This window comes from Falco cherrug, chromosome 3 (genome assembly GCF_023634085.1).
Source record: "Falco cherrug isolate bFalChe1 chromosome 3, bFalChe1.pri, whole genome shotgun sequence".
NCBI lineage: Eukaryota > Metazoa > Chordata > Aves > Falconiformes > Falconidae > Falco > Falco cherrug.
In genome coordinates, this window is record NC_073699.1 from 59,561,626 (window position 1) to 59,579,621 (window position 17,996).

The window sequence follows — 17,996 nt, forward strand, 5'->3', positions numbered from 1 at the left end:
AAAAAAGCAGCAAAATCGGTTGGAATTTGTCAGGCTGGAAAAGTGACTTTTGAAATTATGGAACAGAGAGTGTGAAAAGGGTTCAGTTCCTCAGTTTGTAATACAGAGCGAGAAGGCCATCAAATGAAGCTACCAGAGCACAGGTTTCAAACAAACAGGAGGCAATTCTTCATGTAACATCTCATTAATCTGTGTACATTCTTGCCATCTTGTGGATGTTAACAGTTTACATGGTTCAAACAGGAAACTGAAAATGTCCATAGTTGAAAATGTATCCTTCCACTGAATATAAAGACACCACTTCTGTCAAATGCAGTTCTTGTCCAGGAACCCTGTCCAAAGCAAATGATTAGAAGCCGAGGGAATATTATGGAAAGTTTCATTGTGAGCTTTCACAGTTTTTACGTATCTCCCTAGGCTTCTGCGTTTGGTCATTGTTGGAAACAGGATACTGATATAAGTATACTTGGCCTGAGCCATTTCCAGGTGCAGTGAATTAATGATTTGATGCAAGCCTTAATATGATGCACATTGTCAATGTTTGTAGCCATCTACCATTTCAGAACTTTAAAAAATTATTATTATTATTATTGTTATTATTATTACTTGCTGGTTTTTTTAGGCAGAACATTTTCAAGAACTTTGGTCAATCTTTTGGAGGCTGCTAGGGTACCCAGCTAGTTACACATTCCATCCTTAAGTTATCTGAAATGCAGATTTAACCTACCTGTGTTTATAGCCTCCTTTATGTCTTTTAGGAAGTCCAAAGAACGAGATTTTCACAATTTGTTGAATGCAGCCACTTTATCAAATAGTTTTCTCTCATTATGGAATTGACAATGATTATGCTTGATTTTTCTGAAACTGTGATTGCAATTTCTTCTCAGCCTGGGGCTGAGACTATCACAGTCAGTCACAAACTAATAAAATGACACCACGCTGTCCGTACACATGCTGGAAAATCTGCCCAAGAATGACTTTAGACTTGAGCAAAAAAAGCAATCACTGAATCGATGTATTAGTTTTCTAAGACCAGTAGAACACTGTAGGGTTCTACCAACATTCACCATCTCATTGAAGACCATTTAAATAACAGGGTCACATACATTCCTTGACAAAGGATGGATACTTTTATTAGGGACAATTTTACTATAAAGTCCTTTGAAAGGAGTGTCAGGATCTGGGACTGAAAAAACCCTTCTGTTCCCAATTCCATGGACTAAATATTGTAGTTTTAAACTTTTTGCTGCAACTTCAAGGTTTTGATTTGGTTTTCATAGCACCTAACCTGGGTCACTGAATTTTGGTGAGTAAATTAGGAAGAAAGAAAAAAAATCACATGCCAGCAGAGAAAGCCAGGCATGTGATTCAGGTCAAGAGCACAACCTTGGTATTGGATCAGCCTTCCAGAGTCCAGGCTCTGAAATGAAGACTGGTTTGAAGAAGACCCTTCTTCCAATTTAGGACATCCCCCCACCTTCAGTGCTACTATTTTGAATGACTGATAAGAATATCCTTCAGTAGCACCTTCACAACACACAACCATATCACTACAACCATCAGATTTCTAGGGGACTAGCCATGATGCCGCAGCTGAGTCCTACTTTCCAGGCTGGACTGGGAAAGCCTATTAGACACTGATGCGTATGTACCTTTTCCTCATAGGCACAGACCCCTCAAAAGAGAAGTGAAAATAAAAAGCTTTCATTTGAAACAATGACATGCTTTCTGTAGGAAGAAGAAATACCTTCAATCTTCTTTAAATCATTTTCACTGGTGTAAACCAGCATTTTGTTGGATGATTGAACTCATGGAAAAGAAACTCATTGGGAAAGAAAATTTCATCTGAATTTTCTGAGGAGGATCTTTATCATTTGTTCACCTCAGCAAGATTCTATCTTATTCTGCAGCTCAGCAACTTTGAAATAATTGTTTTCTATCCATTCATTTAGAATTTTGGATGGAACTCCTATTGTGACAGGATGCAGATTTTTTAGTATGAATAGAGTCTTTTGTTAACATTTATATCCAATAATTCAGGATCCAGCTGCTCCATAAATAATGTCAAATCATCTTCACCATCTGAAAGACTGAGTAATCTAATATTAGACTTGTGGCTTCATGTCAGAGAATTTTATTCACCTTTAGAAGGCTACTAGCAGTTTGAGATAAAACATCTGTTTTGCAATCCCCCTCTGTTTCGGTGCTTCCAGCTTTAAAGGTTTTGGTGTATACCACATCTGTCCAAGTTTCCACATTTGATAAATGTAGTCTTGCAAAATCCATTTACTATCCAAAGCTGTTACAGCACATGTACACATTAAAATGTTCTGCTAATCTGCTTCATCAATAAATTACTGAAATGGCTTTTTCTAGGCTTCAATCACAGGAGAAATGGCTAAACGACCACAGAAATGAGATTGTATTATATTTATTTTCCCCTCTCTCTACAAGATGAGGTCATTCAGTATGCTCGGGCCAGATTTTGTTCTCTCATTACCCTTCAATCTGTCAGAGGCCAGAGCCTAGGTAGAACATCTGAACAAATGACCAAACTTTCCATAATACTCAAAAGTGGCAAATATCACAGTGAAGTCACATCGTAAAAGAGGCTCAAGAAGAACATCGCACTTGCTGCGATGTAAAATTTCCCTGTCAAGAAAGACAAAAGAATATTAATAGCTTTTTGCTGTGTGCTTATTGAAATACTTCCCAGACCACTTGCAAGGTCCTTTATTAAGAACAATAACCTTTCTTCCTGAGATCAGTGACACGGTTTTAATACAGAACACCTTATCAAGTGAGGTTTGTTCCATTTTTGTTACTCTAGGCAATGAATTCTAGAATAGCAGTGATCCAAATATAAGCAATTTCTAGACATAAAATATGACTGCAACTATCATTCAAACAAATTACCTCCAAATTGCCAAGAATCACAAACATAGCTCTTGGTCTGAAAAATAATCGTGATGCAGTGTGATCTTAAACAAAATGCTTTAGAAGTGAAAGAAAGGACATTGACAACAATCAGGTCACAAAGGTTTCTGGGAGAACTCTGTGCCAGTATTGATGTTATTTTTGTTTGCTTATCTCATCTTTTGCTTCTTACAGTCAGGAAAGAAGAAATGAGGGACAATTTGTTATGACTGTTCTACAAAATCTTTGGAAGTGATTGTATGGAAAAGTCTACAGACTCTGTGGCCATATTTCTGCTAGAATCATAGGAAAAAAAATTTTAAGGACAAAAAAAGCATTAAACATGGGACTGAGGCTGGAAGGAAGAGTAGAAAAGAGGGAAAATGCAAAGACTTGCTAAATATGTACAAAGGACCATTTATTTTCTTCATCTGCATTTTCTCTGTTACAATAGTTTTGTTTTCCACTGGGGTTTTTAGTGGGTCTTGAAATTTATACTATCACATCTGCATAGACTGTCAGTCCATCCTCAGTTAACAACCATTAAGTATCATAGTAGTAACATAATATTGCATGACAGAGTATATCACCTGAACTGTCACCATAAAAGCTGTCCTAAAACTCTTCGCAAGATGGCTGTCTGCAATATATCAGTTGCACAACAGGCATTTACAGCAGCTCTAGAAAATTTACAAAAGTGTGAGAAAGCAATACAGAAGTATCTTTTTTTCTGAAGTATTAATAGTAGTAACATGAAACTTTTCCAGTAAAGCCATTTGGCAGCTGTACGACCATATCGAAACCTGCACTGTTAGGTACTTTACATTTAATTGCTTGCTGTTACCTAGCTTCCTTATCAATTTCTTTCTTCTCCTAACTAAATTAATCTTTAAAGCTGACTCATCTTCTTCACTGAAAAAAAATTGTGCCCCTGTTGTACATCTTGTCCTGTAAAAATTAACTGTGATGATATATATTCCTATTTAATACAAAGCTTCTTGAACTAGGAGATTTTTGGTTGGACTAATATCTTCCTCTTGCTTAACAGGAAGCTATGCAATGTTTCTTATAATCTCCTCTCTTTCTGATCCCAAAATTTCTGACTTTCAAATTACATTGAGAATTTCCCTGTGGTTGCTAACAAGGTTGATCACAAGCCAGGACCTTATTCTTTGCAAGCAGGAATACAGATTAGTTCAGTCTGCCTATGCAGGCAAACAGTGGTCAAGACTTTCACTTAATCTCCTGTGACGTGAATGAAGAAGCACACTAAATTAGCTGTGTGGAATGATTGAATCACTACAGTTGAATGATCAAATGCCTGCATGAGCTGCCATAGAAGCTCAGGTCACTAATGAGACTTTTCTGCTTTACTGAATCAGTTAGTTGGAGTTTCAGGTCTTTTTTTTTTTTTTTTTAGCACTGTTCAGAAGCAAGAGCTGGGCTCACCTGAATAAAGAAGAAAACACACCATTTCCGTTTGTTGCCTTTTAAATTGAATTCAATGCTTTTACAATAGGTACTAAGAGTTCAGTTTTTCAACACGATTCAAATTGCATCAGAAAACTGGATCATTTGCTTTTAATCTACTGGGGTAGCTGCTTGCAAATGCTTTTTAATTCCACATTGCCACAGAACAAACAGAACAAGCTGTTGCTTAATGTTAGCACAGAATGTAAGTACTTGAAAGCACTTCTATAGAAAGAAATTAAGATGCTAAAATAAGCACCATTTAATTCCAAATGTTAAAGTTTTGCATCAGTGCATAATACTACAGAAATGAACTAAAATTTCCAAAATAAAGAAAGGATGCATGCTAAAATGCCAAGCATCTAGCCTAGAATCTCTTGATAAAACATTTGACAGCGGAGCCTTTAACTCAAGTTGGCCATTCAAAAACTGAAACAACCCACAAGGTTCAATCCCCTTTTAAAATCTTGTCCAACTTTATCTTTACAATCACCATGGAGCTGTAGCCTAAAGGATCTAATTCCATTTGACTTAACAATATCTGGGAGACAAATTGCCTATTTTACGTTCTACAAATTATTATAAAAGCATTTGCAAGTTCTTCAGTGTATTATTGCATGTTGATACGCTCACTCAGGAAATAAATCTCTCCCTTATGGAATTTCTTCTGAACATTCGTTAAAAGAAAAAGAGTGTTTCTCATTTAGGACCATCAGATATCAGGACAAATTATGATGAGTTAAATGCTCATGATGTGGAAAGAAGATTTTAATGCCATCCTTAAGGATATATCTGACTTTTTACAGAAGATGCAGTAACTGGGAAAACTTTATGCTTTAGAACATCAGAATTTTAAATGATCCAGTAAACCTTTTTCACCCTTAGAAAGACCAGCATTTTAGTGACACAGCTAAACCTAAACTGCATAATGAAACTCAGTTCAATTTGAAACAGGGAAGAGATTATCTGCTAAAACATGGAAGCCTGAGTGGAACTCTGAAACTCTTTAAAAGTAACTGTGTTATTAGGTGTTCAACAGCACATGAATCTGATGGGGGCTAGACTGGTTCAAGGAGAATAAGCTGAAGGCAAATTTATACCATCAGATTGCAGCTTCTGTTGCTAATGGGCATGACAGTTCCTACCTACTTTACTACTGATTGAGAGCTGCTTAGTGTAGCAACACTCATGAACTCTGCTAAATTAAATTTCTATTTCCAATTAACAACAGGCAGGAAAGCACCCTGTCAGTCAGCTTTTAACAGCCATTACATTCCACATTGCAAAAAAGTCACTCTAAATTTTAATGTCTTTTCCAAGGCTATTTCAGGAAACTTACAAGATGGCATACATTAAACTAAGCAGAATAAACAGCCCTGAACTGTATATGAAGGTTCAATACGGTAACAAAAGGGAATTGGTGCCACCAAAGGCATCAGTCATAGACCCACGTTTTTGGTTGAGTGACTCAGAGTGGAAGTAAGGAAGCAAAGCTCTAATCATGACTGAACTCAAAATTTGCCCCATTCCGTGTTTCTGGTTACATTTACTATTACCAGGAGTGGTGGCTCCCATCTGGCCTGATCACCCAAGAGGATTCCTTTCCACAGAAAGCAGGACTTTGGAAGCAGGGCAGAAGGAAAGAGGCACTCCTTGGTCTCAACCAGCAGGGTGCTGGGTCACAGCTGGAATGCCTTCCCATATTGGGGAAATGAAGGAGCATTTCTACTATGAATTATAGCTTCTCACCTTCAAGCCACCACAGCCACCCTACCTGTACAACGTTTCAGTATTTGTTGCTCAGTATGAATGGCCTTGACTCATCTTTTCCTTAGGCAATAGGACATTACCGAACACAAGACTTGGCATGGCAGACAGAAAACATAATCACAGCTTGCCAGAAACGAGGTTTGCCAAAATTGATACGACTTCCTTATTCAACCTTAATGTTATATTCACTGTAAGTCTTTGGTATTTTTATTACCTACAGCAGCAATCAGCATAAATCTGGACAGCTTCATAGTAAGAAATACCACTCTGAGAAGCAGTTTCTGTTCTGATGCCATCACTGTTGTAGCGATACAAGAACTTAGTGAAATATATGAAATCAGCACATGAAAAACATTCACCAGATGAAATTCAAGGCATCCATAAGACATATTTCTACAAGTCTATCTTGATTTATAACAACTGAGGTTTTCACCTAAAATATTTGATAGTTATAAGTGACAAACCAGGGTAGGGGGTTCTGGGTGAAAAATGTTACACTGTCATCAACATATGCTAAAAGATGCACTATATTTAATTCAGAAGTTCTATGTAAACAGCGGAGATAATGTAAAATGAAGGATCTCTAGGATACAGGACTGCCACCCAGAACAGTATGTTTGTCCAAGATTTCTCTGGGTTTCTCTCTAGAATAATTTTTAAAGTATTACACCATAAACCTGAATCCCCATGGAGCTTTCCCTCTGAATCGCTGCATGTTTCGCATGAGGGTCTATACAAATTCAGCCTGGCAATGGCCAATACTACTCCTTGCCTATCTCTGAAATATTATTTGGCGTACTATTATATGCAAAACAGAACATAAGCACATAATAATAACATTTACCAGAGACAAAAAAAGAGTAAATTGAAATTTAGGATTTTATCACCAAAAATATTTTAAAAGATTTATTAAAAAACCCAAAATATACAAGTTTCAGAGGAAATGTATTTAGTTGTTAGACGAGACGAATGGAATTGACATAATCTGGGGTAACAGCCTATTTTTTGTGAAGGTCTTATTTTATATGATTGTGCAAATTACTTATTTCTCTACTCCACTTTTGCCCTCTATAAAATGGGATGACAATCCCTAGTTTTGAAAAAACAGAAGTATTGAGCCGTAATTCTTTCATGATGCAAAAGCACACATGGCCCTAAGAAAGATTCTTCTACAGCATGTCCTTAACCACCTTTCTTACATTTTCAACTAGGGTGTGTGAATGCTTTCCTAAACTATAACCTTGAGTATATTATAAGAAGAGACATTACTACATGCACATTTATTTTTTTTTAAATAACAAATCATGTTTATATTTTTAGATCTTATAAAAGCAAAGAAACTAGCAGCTTGTCAACATAGACCTATTTATGTAAAAGAATAAAATCTTTACAGCTCAGACCTGTAGTTTTGCTGAGCTTGTGGACTGCATAGTACAAATTGATATAGCACATATTGAGAAGTAAATGTAGGCACAAGTGAAGAGCTCGGACTGCTTATATAGGTGATGTGAGTTAACTAGATGCCTATTTCACGATAACAACAGTAACATACAATCAGAACAGTTTGGATTGGAAGAGACCTTTAAAGGTCAGCTAGTCCAACCCCACCTGCAATGAGCAGGAACATCTTCAACTAGATCAGGTTGCTCAGAGCCCTGTCCAACCTGACCTGGAATGTTTCCAGGGATGGGGAATCTACCACCTCTTTGGGCAATCTCTTCCAGCGCCTCACCACCATCATTGTAAATAATTTCTTCCTTACATTTGGTCTGAATTTACCCTCTTTTAGTTTAAAACCATTACCTTTTGCTCCTGTTACAACAGAGTTCACTAAGAAGCCTGTCCCCATCTTTCATACAAGCCCCCTTTAAGTACTGAAAAGCCACAATAACATCTCCCCAAAGCCTTCTCTTCTCCAGGCTGAACAACTCCAACTCTCTCAGCCTGTCCTCGTAGGAGAGATGCTCCATTTCTCTGATCATTTTTGTGGCCCTCCTCTGGACCTGCTCCAACAGTTCCACGTCTTTCCAGTGTTGAGGGCCCCAGAGCTGGACGCAGTGCTCCAGGTAGTTTCACCAGTATGGAGTAGAGGAGTAGAATCACCCCCCTCAACCTGATGGCCACACTACTTTTGATGTAGCCCAGGATTTCTGGGCTGTGAGTACACATTGCTAGCTCATCTCCAGCTTTTCATCCTCCAGTACCCTCAAGTCCTTCTCTGCGGAGCTGCTCTCAATTCCTTCATCCCCCAGCCAGTATTGATACCAGGGGTTGCCCCGACCCAGGTGCAGGACCTTGCACTTGGCTGTACTGAACCTCATGAGGTTCACATGGGCCCATTTCTCGAGTGGCTCTTATAGCTGTCTTTGCTGAAAAGTACATTTACTCAGTTCTGCACATTGCAAAGTTTTATGTACTTGAACAAAGATACCACCTAATTCCACTCCTGTACCTACTTTTTAATTTGTAATACTGTCCAGAGCTCTGGATTGCAGACTACAGCACTAATATATCTGTTGTATATGCAGGAAGTCTCAGTTTTAGTATCTAAGTGTCAACAACTACTCTTCAACCCTCACAAAGACATGAATAATCCTGTTTCCCAAATAAGAAGGAAAGCTAAATGACAACTCTGAATCCTACCATGACCTAGAAGGGAATTCCTGGCTCAGCCTGTAAAGCAGACCGATAATTCTTAATGTTTTCAATGTCTTCTACTATTCTTTTCCTCACTTCTCTCCCGTCTTAAGAACCTGGAGTAAATTACACAAATTTCCACACTGCTCATATCACAGGTTCACATAGTTCACTTGGAGTCCTGTCTCATAACAGTGACTGGGAATAGATGGTGTGTGATACATTTTAATTTTGTGTTGCACCACTGCAATCAGGTATTTTATTTTCACTTTTAAAAAGGATTTTTAAACCACTTAAACAGAGAATTTCACTTGCTTGCCTACCTCATCTGTTCTTTTCTTGAGACTATAGGACTAAATTCACCTAGTGTTTGTACTGGAAGAGTCTAACTCAGGACTCAGTGCTGCAGACCATCAGAGGAAAAGATTCATCTGGTCATCTCAAAAGATCCTTAAAACTATGGCAGAATTACTGAACTCCTCTAATGGAATGTGACTGAATGGTAATTTGTAGTGTTAGCAATTTTTGCAATTATGTTTAGAGACGATGTTCAAATAACAGCATTCTATATGCCTTTATGCGTCTTATCCAGAGAAGTCCTGCATTAGCTCTAAGCCATGCCCTAAGCATATCTCTGCCTGCCTGGAAATAGATGTTCCACTTGGCTACACAGTATGGAAGGTAGGGAAAAAACGCCATTTCACCTTGTGGCCAGGGAAATGGGTGGAGTTCTGTACAGAAAAAATTGAAAATACTGTGATAACATTCTAGTACATCTCAGCCTCATAGAAACATTCCATTCATTTCAGCAATCTTTTTGAATGCTTCCATATAAACTACATAAATCTGTTTATATATCCATATAAATCTATTCTGTGTATATGATTTGAAAGAATAAATCCCATTCCTCTGACAGAACCCTGTGCACCTCATTGAGAACAAAGCAGCAAGAACTGTGCCAGAGAACTGGTAAACAATTTCATGCAAAATATGGTGAAATACAATCTCTACAGCTGTATTCATTCTGCATTTCACATAGCAGGGTGCTTGCAGCTACCACTGATGGCAATCAATGGAAGCTTTTATTTTGAAGAGAAAAACTGTAGTAGGATGCCAACAACTCTGAAAAACTCAGACCTGATTTTTCATACATCTGAAATAGGCCTCTTATTCCTTGACAATGTCTAACATGAATCTATTTATACGTGAAGCATTTACATACAATGATGACTGTTCTTCACATGGAGAACGGTGCAGGAAGAAAGCGGGAAGGGGAATCTGGACATAGGCAGAGAGAAGATAATATGGAGGACAGAAGCATGAAAAAAGCCAACAGTGAAAGCCAGGGTGGGCTCAAAGTTTTGGAGAAGACTAAGGATCAAACAGAAAGTAGAAGCAAGAAATAGAGACGTGGAGTAGTAGAGAGATACAAAAATTTGCTTACTTGCCTATGGTAACAAGTATAGCAAGCAGGTTAAGGAAAGTGGTTCTTCCTCTCTACTTGGCAATTGTAAGACCACACTGTGAGAACTGTCTGGTTTTGGGTTTCCCAGAAGGACATTAATATACAGGATCAAGTCCAGCAGAGAGCTACCAAGATGACCAAGGCCCTGGAGCAGATGACGTACAAGGAGACTCTGCAGGAACTGGTTTCTTCAGTCTTAAGAAAAGAAGGTTAAGGATGGATATTACAGTAGTATACAACTAATCAGTGGGAAGGTGTAGAGAAGACAAAGACAGCCTCTCCTCAGTGGTGCTTAATGAAAGGTTGCAAGGCAACAGATATGAGATGTGACAAAAGATAATCCAACTAAACTTTAGGAAAAAAATATGAACTGCAAACATTGGTGGTCAAATCCTGGATCAGGTTTGGCCAGAAAGGCTGCAGAATCTCCATTCTTGCAGACCCTTAAAACCTGCTTGAACAAAGGCCTGAGCAGCCTACTGAAGCTTGGAAGTTTTTTGGGGTTTTTTTGAAGCTGGCCTCACATTAAGGGCCGGAGTATTTGGGCCAGATGACCTCCAGGGGTCCTTATCTACGTAATTTGTTCTGTGATTCTATGAATTTGAGATGAGGATTAGACCTGGAGGACACAAAGTTATGATACTGCAGATGAGTAGCTATAAGGCCATGCTCTACACAGACTACAAGTGAAGAAAATTTTCTAGAATCTCGACTTCTGCAACCAAATATCGGCAAAATTTCATGACAAAACATGTGTCTCATTCCCCCTCTAGTGGCTAGTACACATAGGACAAGTCACTGCTAAAACCACTTGGTAAACTCTAGTGGCAAGTACTCGAGAAGTGAAAGACATTTATCACACAACTGGATATCAATATATTCTGACACGATGGAATTAGGGGGTTTGTTCTCCATTTGTTTTTTTCTAAAAATAAAGTTAGCAAATGGCATATGACATATATTCCTGGTATTTAAGTTCTCCCTCCGTTCGTAAAGCCAGTGTAAATGTGCTGTTTTCTGATTTTGAACTATTTTTTTCTTCTATTTCAAACTATTTTTACATGCTTTAGATTTGTGCATATATGCACATACGTAGATATATGCGACTCTCTGTTTATGTGCATCTTTTTGTGGTTGTATTTGTGTGCAAATTTTCTTAGTGGACTAAGTTGATAAAGCATTTCCAAAATCCTTTTATTCAGACCTATTCACCTAAAGTCATCTGTTACATCTATAAATGAATAAAACTGTCTAAGCTTCTAAGATATTTGTGCGATTACCAATTATGTTGAAGAAGTTAATGTATTCAGATCAGAGAAATATACATCATGCTTCCACACCTAAGCATAAAAGGAGGTATGTAGAATAAATATTACAAAAAAAAAAAGAAAAAGGTTTAAATGCTTTGGTCAAGTATTTTAAGAAATGTGATACAATCTATTGCAACTTAAAGGAAAAATAAAAAGAAAATAATAAAATCAACATTAAATTTTGCTTTTAAGTGGGAATATGAAGTATATTTATTCATTTATTATTTATTAATATTTATTTATATAAATACTGTTCATAGGTCATATTTGTTATATGTCAAATATTGAAGGAAACATAGAAACACAGTTGATGATAATTATGCAAATATGATTCTTATAGCCTGGACAAATAAAGAAGTCAAAGCGAGACATTTAAAATACTCTTTGCAAAAAAATTTATGTTTAGCTACTGTGTAAAAGGATGTGAATTTTCACATGAGAGAACCAGAGAATGTTTTCTGAATATTTCAATGATAGTAAATGAAATGAAATAATTACGTTCATTGAAAATAAAATTACTGATTAAAAGATGCAAGCAGTGATAATTTTTACCATATTTCCAGCTATGGTAAGGGACAGCCAACATTCTCAGGCTACTTTGCCTCTAGTGTACTGAAAATATCTTTCTTTGCATCTAACCAGCAACAGTAAGGCAGCACTACCATACAGCATATTAAATACCGGTTCTTTGCTCAGTAAGCTAGACATGCCTCCATGCAGCTCTTTTGCACAGGTCAGTAACATGTAGGCCACAGCTACCAGAAGTGCATGCAGAAGCTAAACAAGCCATTTTGCAAGGGTTTCCTATCCACAGTTTTGCGTATTCACAGCTGGGCAGTTTTAATTTGTGTACCAGTCTGTCAAATGGCTCTACATGCAATGTTAGTTTTAAACTTCCAGAGATCTAACCATTTCAATGGGGCAAATCACCTGCCTAAAAATAAGTGTGTGCCAGCCATGTGCAGAGTGTGGCCATGAACATTTCATTCAGTAGCAGAGAGAGAGAGGAGCAACCTGTTATAACCGAGGGGACAGCAAGCACTTGTTTCCACAGCACAGAAAGAAAAAGCATCTTTGACCACCTTACAGTGCTGGTAGCCCTATTCTCCTGCATCCAACAGATGCTACTAATATTTCACAGTACCAAAAATGTACTAGGCATTACAGAGTAAACAGTAAAAACTGCAACCAGATTCCAGAAGTTTAAACAATCCATGTTACACCTCTCACTACAAACAACAGCATTTATCAATAGGGTAGAAAAAGGCTGCAGATGGATATGATTTACAAGAGTAGATTTACAGTGCAATGTCTTTACCAGGCTGCTTTTGAAACTGCATCCATTAATCAACTGTTCTAGATGTACCGGGTTACTTCTTCTATAGAAGCAAGAAAATATGCCAGTCTTGGTCAGACAATGATGCCCAGGTACATATTGTACAATTCAGTCTAGCACACCCAAAAGAAATATGGAAATACAGGTTATATTGGTATCACTGATCTTGGAACTTGGCATTCTGTCTAAGCTGGGCTCCCTTAATAGAAAATGGAGAGAAACAGGCATCTCTATATCCTGTAAATTATGAAAGTACTTTAAAATGAGAAGAATCCTACTTTGTCATTGTCCTTTTCTCACTGCTGCCTACAAAGATACCTTAAGCAACTACCTTTGACTAGACACTTAGCTCTTAGCTCAAGTTAAATAAAATCTCCACTTTTATTTTCAGACTTCAGATTTAGATATCGATATTGGATTAATCAAGATACAACTGGTTTAGCACCAGCCAAAGAAAGGATAAATAGGCTATGCTAAGAGGTAAGCCATTTCACAAGCCTGTGAAAAGCCCTAAAGAAAAGCATATGAATCAATCCAGTTTTAACAGCCATAACAGCATGCCAGAACTCCAGTTACAAAAACCGGTGGAAATTTAGTAATGCCAGTACAATGCTGATGATTGCCAAGGAAAGGGACACCTTTTTCATACTCCTACAGATGCCAGAAAAAGACATGGATTGGAAAAAAAGGAACAAAGAAATCTGGTGAATCATTACTAATTTAACCAGAACCGCCCCCCCCCTTCACTAAGCAGTATGGTATCCTGAATATCAGCAAGCACCTCAGAAGATATAACGCATGAAAGCAATCTTTCAGGTGTGCTGAAAAAAGGAACAGATCAGCCTTAAGGCAAAAAGTTTATGTAACAGGGCACAAACTGAGGAGTAACTTTCCACAGAGAAGCACTTTCTCTAAGATTTGTTTTTGCATTTTTATTCTAAAATTGTGCAATTTTCCTAAAGTTTTGCAGTTCCAGGATACAAAATGAAACAAAATGATTCAGATGATGATTGACTGACTCACAGACTGCTAAATATTTGAGGATATGAAAAATCGTTCTTTTCTATAAAAGGTGATGGCCAATTTAAATACCATTCTGAAATACAGTTCCATTAACAATCGTTTATTGAAAAACAACAACATGTACTGTTCCATGCACTGCTTTTGACCATTTGTTTTACATAGTTCAGGATCTGCTTGGACATCCTCGGGGTAAGATATACTTGCTAAACCAATCCCTTACAGCTGGAACTGCTCCAACTCTCATTGATTTGACTAATTAGTGCATTGGATACTATTTATCAAGCCTTTCAGTAAAATGAGCTAGTCTGGTCAAATGGTACAAAATGAAAAACCATCTGTGGGACGAGTCACTATGCTACTCTGCTCCAAATTACTGATTTAGGAAATACAAGGGAAAAAGCAAATCTACCTGTGAACTCACTTCATCAGTTTGGGAGGTTTCACGAAGACACCAGTAATATGTCTTCCCAAATGACTTGTTGTTGAGCTTTGTCAATTTAGTGACCCAATGTGGGATTTAAAAAATGTTGTGTAACTATCAGTATAACAACATCCTATAATAAGTTGAACTAAATTATGCTGTTATCTGTAGTAAAAATGCCTAAAAGGAAAAAGCAAAGGGCACAAAATGGAAAAGATAAGTCACTTCCAAGTATGACTTAATGAACAGAAAAACTGAAAAGTATCTTTTTAAAAGAGTGAAATTTAAGATAATGATAAGAAAAAACCCCAAGAAACTGGATTTCATTTCATGCTATTTCGTATCAATGAATAATTCTCTGAGTTTCTCTTGTGGAAAAATGATACAACTCTAATAAAATGATTCACAGCACTAAACCATTTTCCTTAGCAAACACCATGTACATTAGCAGAACATCTAGAGGAGAATGTTTCTTTGGAAGATTTATTACTGTGAGATTACGGTAAAATGGTCTGGGATGGCTCAGTGTATGAAATCTTGTCATCCTGGCAGAAGTACTTTACTCTTTCAAGAGACAGACACACATTTGGAAGCAGGAAATAGAGCTCAAATTCTGAAGCTGCAGAGACAGAGTCTGCACAGGCTCATGTTGACTTTGCAATAGGCAGTAAAATAGCAGTAAGTGTGAACTATTAACCCCGCACCAAGCAATACATGCTGGCATGAGCAGTGGAAGACGTCCACTTATTTGCTGAATCGAAGGAGGCCCTGCAACAGCAAGAGCAAAGCATGTGTATGGGCAGGTAAGGGAAGGAAGAAAAGAATGAACTCTGACATTTTAGTGTGGTTGTTAGAGGTTTGTTTACCAAAATAAAACTAATATATTTTCCTATGACCAGCAATATATACCAGAAAATAACCAAAGGAAAAGCAATCTTGCTAAGCAAATTGCATGTACGGTATAAAGCACGTGAACTTAAAAATAAGGGTTTTGCAGATCAGATTCTCAAACTACTCAAGTATTTCCCATCTAACTCCTTGAAACAGATGGATTAGAAAATAACAACATAAGCTATAGCTTAAATAGTATCTGTCAGAGCTGCTAAGATAGTATAATTGACTACACGAACAGTTATATATACTGGTTCAGTTTAGGTTGCATCATCACACACACACACACACAAATCAGAAAACCCAGTGGCTGATGTCTTTACATGACCCATGAGACAAACCAGATGGCCTAATGACATCAGCAGCGAGCCCACCTCCAAGTCATTTGGTGACACTGAAAGGAAATCCATCCACCAGCTGGATTACTAGCTGTGGTTCACAGATGTCAGCTGCTACCCTCCCCACCCTTCCTCTGCCTTGTTTTCCCCCAAAAGACTCCGTATACAAAGCGGCATTCTTAGAGCAGACCATCACCCAACTAGTCGCACTGGGCAACATGAGAAAGTGGGGAGCATAGTGCTGGGGCACAGCTTGCAAGGAGTGCCTTTCTACCACAGCTCTTTTGACAGCAGGGTCAGAGCACAAGCAGCGCGCCTCCCTCCATCCTGGGAGCCCGCATGGCACACCACAGACCAGGCTGAGCACCTTGGGCTAGCATACAAGACCTCAGAGCCAGAGACTAGCTATGACTGCAGAGATACTACAGCACAAACTGGAAGCACAGCTCTAGCTGCAGCCCTAAGTCCATCTTGCAGATCTGAGATGCTGAGGTGAAGGAGCTGTGCAACTGGTTGCACAGGTTGTAAGAGAAATGCTTAGAGGTGGAGGCATTTCTAGAGCATTCTCAACCTGGTATGAGTACAGCTTGTATGTTAGGGATAAGAAGCAGAGCAGGCAATACAGTGTTAGAGCAGCCGGAAGGTGGGCGGACATGGATTTAGTTTAAAAAGCAGAAATATGGAATGAGGGAGTGAGGACTTAGAGCATGAATAGCGGAAGATCCTATTTTGGATAGCTATAGGGAGTCCATCAGGAAGCTGTGGCTCGCACACACTGCAGCATGGCTTCAAGAGCCAGAAAGTTTGGCAACCCTTACTCTGTACTTTCTACTATAAAATTATATTTTCTCTCAATGCCACTTGTTCCTGCATTAAACTGTTCTCCCCCTGCCCCACCCCGCTTCACATCCCACACCTTCTCCCAACCCCACCACACTTAGAATAATTTCTGTATACAAACGAGGGAATACACTCCCCAGGGGCTTACATACCATACCTTTCTGCAATAACAAATAAAATGCCAAACAAAGTGTGCAAATCCAAACTGTGAAAGTGGATTGTGAAGGAATCAGGCTCTATAGGTATCCCCAAGACCCCGTGTGCTCATCTTTATCCTGGCAGGTGGCAGGGAAGCACCACTCTAAAGCAGAACCATGAACTTGTTTGACTTCACTCTGTGCCATGCACATGCATCACATGGGCCCCAAATCTGCACTTTTATCATACAATTTAATTAGTTTCAATGGGATTTAAGTGAATACTGTTTATTAGTCTGCCAGCTGCACTTCGGGGATTATCCAGGTGTACCATGTGGTAACAATGCGACGCCCCAAATGCCAATATGTTTAAATGAGTGGTGCTATCTTAAATATTGCTATTAATGTCAGAGCAACATCACAGCAGTAACCTTCCAGTACAGTTAAGAGTAACACAGGCTAACCCCCTCCGTGCCCAGGCTAACTTTCTGTATCTGAGGGGAGCAGTGATTAAAACCCTTTTGAAGATCACCATCAAAGCCTATTTTGCTATTGATTTATACGGAATGTTAATAATTAAACAGCTGGCATATTTCTCAGCTTCCTCTCATTGAGACCCAATAAAAGGTAATCTATTTATATTCCACTCAAGATCTCTAGTGGTTCTTTACTACCTCAGTATTCAGTAAACACTCACTAAGCTATTATGGAGCAGGACTAATATTTCACTTGAATTAGTAGGAAAATGGCTTCTTAGCTCCCAACAATAGCTGTTGCCGAATCTGTAAAGTGGGAAGGAATCTGCGTAACATACAAAAAAGCTACCCAATCCTTTAAACAGCTTCCTTTAAACAGGAGTTGGACCTGATTCATGAAAAAAATGTGTATGTTCAGTGGGTGGTAACTTTGATGTAGTTCTTTTATGTATACAAGGGTTAGCCAGAGTGTCTGAATAAAAAAGGAAGCCAATCTGCTTTTATTCAGACATAGCACCATGTGGGCTGAACGTGAAAAAAAGAAATGGTATATTAAATGCGAGTCAAAGAGACTCATTTTCTTGTTAGTACAAATTATGGGAATAGGAGCCCAGCTGAAATGTGTAAAACAATTATATGAATCAGTGATGACTCTAAATGTGGGTCTCAGAACAAAACTTGTTTTTCCTATAGCCAAAGATCATGGTGACATATTTGTTTCTACCAGCCTCACGGAAGAGCTGGGAACACCTGTGAGATAAGTGACTGATCCCCAGTGATGTTCCAGCCCTTCCCACGCTCCTCCTTCCTAACACTGGCACAATGCGTGTAAGACTGCCCTTAAAATCCAATCATTCAAGGGTCCACAATAATTGTGACATTAAAACCAAATCATGTTTGATATCAAAGGTCCGTTCCTCCTTCAGCCTGTATGTCCTTATTTATCCCCATTTGGCGGCACAATGC

At 38.4% G+C, this 17,996-nt stretch overlaps 1 protein-coding gene across 2 annotated transcripts in view; it reads right to left on the reverse strand.

Annotated features, from left to right (window-relative positions):
• The window catches only part of DLGAP1 (DLG associated protein 1), a 429,900-nt gene that overhangs the window by 287,609 nt on the left and 124,295 nt on the right, over positions 1-17,996 (reverse strand). The window lies entirely within an intron of this gene.